A 6,458-nucleotide genomic window follows, 5' to 3' on the forward strand; every position below is an offset into this window, starting at 1 on the left:
GTTCTTCGTCCGCGTTTGTAACCGTTACAAATCCCGTGTGTGTAAACATACGACGGCCGACTGCTCGCTGGCGCAGTGGGCAGCGACACTACTCTCTGAGTCCTAGGCCGTGGGTTCGATTCCCATAACTGGAAAATGTTTGTTTGATGAACATGATTGTTTTTCAGTCTGGATGTTTATCTGTATATTATAAGTATTTATGTGTATTGTATTCATAAAAATCTATCTTAGTACCCATAACACAACGCTTACTTTGGGGCTAGATGGTGATGTGTGTATCGTAGTATATTTATTATTATTATATAATGTATGAACGCTTCATAAGTGCCTGTGATAGGCCTACATGAATAAAGAAATTGAATTGAATTTTGAACTAAGTTTATTTGTTGCTTAGTTAGGGCGTTAAGTAAGGAGAAACAAACAAACACACATTTATAATAGTACCTATGGATTAATTGCATTTTTTATTTTATTTCATTGGTGTAATATCGTTTCTACGGCACTTCAATCGTTGCAATCAGTAAGTATTGAAATTCGATATGAAAAGGCGGAAATAAACTGCGAATGAATCAGTATGAATCAGTCTTTAGATCGACTTTAAATTTGTTATTTAGAACGCACAAAACGTAACTTTCCTTTATTTTAAACTAGTACTGCACGCCGCTTTACCTAACTTTTCTAACTTATGTGCGTGTTAAGTAATTAAAATATTGAACAGGGTTTTTGACCAGTATATGCATAAAGAAGGAAGATACCATAAAATGGAAAAATCCTTCGCATTTAACAGTTATACAAAAATTTTATGGAAGGCAGAGCTTTTGTGCATGTATGAAGTGCACGCCACTGCTTCACCGGTAAGGAAAATATCGTGAGGAAACCTGCATGCCTGAGAGTCCTCTATAATGATCTCAAAGGTGTCCAGCGTGGTGGACTACGGCCTTAACCCCTTCTTTTTGTGGGAGGAAACCCGTGGCCTCTTGTGTTCCGGTAATGGGTTGACATGATGATACAAGAATAACATTTAACACTGGTAACGACTAAGACAAAGATAAGGTATCTTCTTCTTCTTCGTTCGCTGTGCTTGTCTCCGTACTTGGTCGGCCGGAACCGTTGTACGTAGTGCCACTGGTAACGGCTCCCCGCTGGGTCACTCCAGCCAGCCGAGCTCACTCCACAAGCTTAGCAGGCCGCCTAGGTCGCCAAGTGCTAGATAAGGTATCTTTGCGGCGTCTGAATCTCAATACAAGACATAAGTGCATCGAAAATGCATTCCTGCTTTATATATGCAGATGTATTTATGTATATTATTCATAAAAAGATTCATCAGTTGTCTTAGTACCCATAACACAAGCTACGCTTACTTTTGTACTAGATGGCGATGTGTGTATTGTGGTAGTATATTTATTTATTATTTATTTATCAAAAACATTCACCGACACAATTCAGTCATGGAAATTGGTATGTATAAAAAAGTTTTTGAAACAATATAAATAAGAATTTCTAATAAAATATATAGAATTTCTAGCCCATTTATCAAAATATTTATTAATTTAATAAATTGTCGGGCACAGATCAAGTTATTGTTATAATAAATATTTTCAACCAATTTTATGCTTCGGTATCAGCTTAAAACATGAACTCCCATACTCGTAGCTTATAGCACTTTATTCGCCGTAATGTTAAATGGCTCCGCGAATTTGTGTAGTACCACTAAGAGCATCCCTCGAAGTAATCTCTGAGGGGATGTTAAAATATCAAAGCGATTCCTGTTTGAATATAGGAGTGAATTTACCAGTAAGAAACAGTTCGGTTCAAAAGTTCGAAATGTTATAATTTATTTATTAGATAGGTACTTTTAAATACCTAAGAGATTTAAATGGAAGATCAGAATCGTTTTTAAATTAACGTACGACTTTCACGATTTTATGACTACAGCATCATTTAAAAAATCTTATTATAATGTTAATAATAATAACGACTGCCGATTGGTGCAGTGGGCAGTGCCTCTGCTTTTATTATTTAAAACATTAATGTTTTTCTGTTTCTTGGTGTTTATATGTATATTATAAGTATGCATATTAAAATAATATTCAACAGTCATCGCTACGCATAGCACAAGCTACGCTTACTTTAGGGCTAGATTGCGATGTGTATATGGTCGTAGTGTATTCATTTATTCATTAGAAAACATTAACGATAAAAAACTTTTATATATACGATAAAAAATATGAGTTGCCAACTTCACTTATGTTATTTATAATTACTCAAAACCTAAGTTTTATGTTTACGAATCACCTCTATCTACACTACAATATGAATAATGATCGAAAAAAATTTATCGAATAAAAAATGTATTAAAATGTGCCTTCCATAGGAATGTTTGAATAAATAATATTTTGTGAGATTTTTTGATTGACAGACCGATATAGTAAAATGATAAGGCTTCTTCGATGACTACGCAAACTTAAAAATATGTTTTTTGGTTAAAGGACCATTTTGGTCTCGACCGGGAATTTCCGATAATGTTCACAACATTTTATTTTACAACCTAACTTGTTCTTATTTGTTCGTTCAAGAAATTATTCTACGTTGTAGTTTATAAATAAACCGATCTTCGGTAACAGTTAATAAAATAAATTATTTACTATTGAGAATATATATAATAGTTGGATAGGTGCGTAGGTAACGAGGCCACTATGGCTTATCCAAAACATCTAAACAGAGATGCTTACATTTTATCCTATATTAATATCAGGCATCTCCCAAGAAACAATACTTAATTTGCATGCTAATCGAAAAGTGGACGCCGTAATTTTTATTAAAATGAACTTTCTAAGCTTGTTAATGGAATTTTATATTTCGCCCGTCCTCTCTGAAAAGATCATTAACTCCCCTTTGATTAAATGTAGATAGGGTTTTAAGTGGGAAGGTCGGTTTATTTAGGAAACCACAGCATAAAAGAAATGTCTGAACAAATGAGTGAAGGATGCGAAACTTAAATTAGTCTTAATTATTAACAACCAAGCGAAGTGGTAAAAGCCAACTGGATAAGGACTTTGACCTCAGTTATTGTTCCAACGGTGAAGGAGAACCTGGTGAGGAAACCTGCATGCCTGAGAGTTATCAATGTGTGGAGTCTACCAATCCGCACTGGGTCTGTGCTGACTGACTGAGTGACTGACCGACCGACCGACCGATCGACCGACCGACTGACTGACTGACTTTGAACTACGCATAGTTAGTTAGTATCAAAGTCAAAAATCACAAATCAACGAACACGCTTTTCGCATTTATGATAACACGCTTTTCATGATGGAGAATCGCTTACCTGGAAGATTTATGGCAGTTTTTAAATTTCCGTTCCCCATAACGGCATAATGGTACCATTACGATCACTTTGTTGTCAGCCTGCTGAAGACATCAAATTAATATCGTATACGTCTACAATATCATAAAGTTGAAAAAGAAATTAACTTGTAACGCTTCATATCAAACAGTGGTGTTTAGAGCAAGTTACCATGTTAGCCACTCTACTTCTGGACTCAAGTTGTCCATCAACGCTTTGCTCATGCCCATGATGGCAGTCGATTTTTTTAAGTAATAATTGACAAACCAAGAAGATGGCATACCTGATGTTAAGGGGAAACCATCGACTATAAACAGAGCAACAATTCACAGGGCATGCAAGGAGCACGTCCTGCAACAAGCCGCCCTGTATCCATCAATTTGAAGCATGGGTATTAAGCGGTAGCTAAATATTTCGGAGCTATGTGCGTTTTAAGCAAGTATATATTACCAGTTTTTGTTAACAAACCTGTGTGCCTGAGAGTTCTTCATAATTTTCTCAAAGGCGTGTGAAGTCTACGAATCCAAACTCCCAGCGTGGTAACCTAAGGCTTGGACCATTTTCAATTGAATTTTCTCAGGTGGGAGGCTTTGGCCGTGCCTAGCTAACACCCTACCGACATAGACATGCCGCTAAGCGATTTAGTGTTCCGGTGCAATGTCGCGTAGGAACCAATTAGGGTTATGACTACCAGTGGCGTGCATTATGCATAGGGTTTTCGGTCAGGGTATGCATAAAAAAAAATAGGTACTGAACATGCTATTTTGATGTTACTGTATAATTTTATTTGTGAGTAGGTACCTAACCTAACATTGTTTGTGATACCCATGTAGATCTTCTCATCATCTCCTATTTCCAGTAGGTATAGTAAGCTCTGAGACGACCGACTAGCGAGTTTTTTAAATTGTCTGCCATTGCGGCAGACAATTAAATAATGTTTTTTAGTGTAAACAATAAACAAACATAGGTATTATTATAAATAAATAATGAAACAAAACATTGATCACTGCTATTCGCCTGTTTCTGTAAGTCAGTCAGAGCTCTTTTTACGTGCCGCTCCTTGTAGGTGCATTCCTTTCTTTACGAATAATCTCAATTAAACGTTAGTTAAGAATTAGCTCTAAACTTACCTACATTTTCCAAGCACACTGAACCATCAGATCACACGCCGAATATAAGAACTTTCTTACACTAAGAATATTCCTCACAATCATTTACAAACAGTACACTGTCACAAAGGTTAATGTTAACAATAATAATTGTAACTATTTACAAACAACCGTACAGCAAACGAAAAAAACAGTAAATTACCTAATTCTAATTCGGTGAATATAAGTTGTTATGACAGAAGGTAAAAGGTAAACAATAATGGCGCTGAGCGATCGCCAGCGATAATGAGAATATCATAGTCAAAATATGTCCGTAATATTTTCTTAGTACACAAATGCTATTAAAAGTTGTCATTTGAAGAATATTACTTCATCAGTTACCAATGGCACCTGGTATACGTTAATAATTTATTTAACATAATTCGGCAACTTTTAATTTGGTTATTTTAATACTTTTTGAACAAATTAGGTACTTATAAATTTCTAAAGATCTTGAATGTAATAAAATTCATTGATAAATTTTTTAACTACAAAAAAGAATTATTGCCGTTTAAAACAATAACAAACAAAGCAAATTACTTGTGCTTAAAAAAAACAAAGCATACATTTGGATTTCAAATTTCCGTAAGCAGTGCTTTTAAGATTTGCACACAAGCGAAACCCCTATACTGGAAACCTGGAAAACTCGCACACATAGAAAGAGCCAAATATTGTGTAAGCACGCACGCGATTATATCACTACACACCAGAACTTCCTTGTGTGCTGGTGCACACAAGTAACGACAGATGCATTCAATCGCCGTGCTTCTATGGAGACCGCGGCGGCGCGGCGCATTAATTCGAGCGACGAATAAACGATTTGCTCGGCAATGGATACTTAATCGTGAAAACCCCAGCTAATTTTATGAGATTTAAATTATATTTAAAGCGTTACTTTTTATTTAGGGATACTGTTTACAACTCAAAATTAAAATATCAAAATTAAAAGACACGCGACTTCTCCATTGATTTACATAGAAGTGCGGCCGGTTTTAACTATATGGCGCTTTTATAGTTTTCTATAAATTGTTTAATTTTTTTTCAATTTTTAAATTTTAAGTCGTCCTTATGGTCTGAGAGGCCCTGAGGTCAGGGTATGCACTGCTTATTTGCATCTATGAGATGAACGCCACTGATGACTACCATACTCGCTAACAGGTTAGCCCGCTACTATCTTAGACTGCATTATCACTTGGTGGGATTGCAGTCAAGGGCAAACTGGTAGTGGAATAAAAAAAATCATCTGTCTCAGCCTATGTAATCATGCCACTTACACTACATTTGCGTTTTAGCCCTAACAGCTTTCTAAATTCATGTCATATGTAACTGTATGTATATTGTATACCTTTTGTGAATATCTCACCAAAAGGCGACTCGAGTAAAAAAAACTGAGTAATTATAATTGACTAGCTGTTGCCCGCGACTTCATCTGCGTTTGATTTTGTTTTTTGATGTGGCGTTAAATTTAGTTCTAGTTCTAAAAAAAAATAAAGTATTCAGTATCGCTTAGCCTTAAATGAGGGGCTTGCTGCCGTCCGCTGAGAAATTCTGTCCTCTATCTCCAACCACATTCAGATCTACACAAAGTTTGGCCAAATTAAACATATATTATAACCTCTATAGTACAAATTTTTTATAATAAATTATTTAAATCGGTTATAATTTGTCGGAGTTATGGTATAAAATCGTCAAACACCTTCATTCCCTCTCTCAAAGGAACCGAGCTTAATGTCGGGATAAAAAGTATAAATGTAATCCTATATTACTTCTAATACTTTCAAGAATATGTGTACAAAGTTTCATGAGGATCGATTAAGTAGTTTTTGCGTAAAAGCGTAACCAACAAACTTACATTGACGTTTATAATATTATTTATAAACGTCAATGGTAATTAGGTTAGTAGGGATAACTTAGTTAATGGATAGAAGCAGGTATTACTTGCGGAATTCTATGAGATATTATGA

Source organism: Pararge aegeria, chromosome 13, assembly GCF_905163445.1.
Source record: "Pararge aegeria chromosome 13, ilParAegt1.1, whole genome shotgun sequence".
Taxonomy (NCBI): Eukaryota; Metazoa; Arthropoda; class Insecta; order Lepidoptera; family Nymphalidae; genus Pararge; species Pararge aegeria.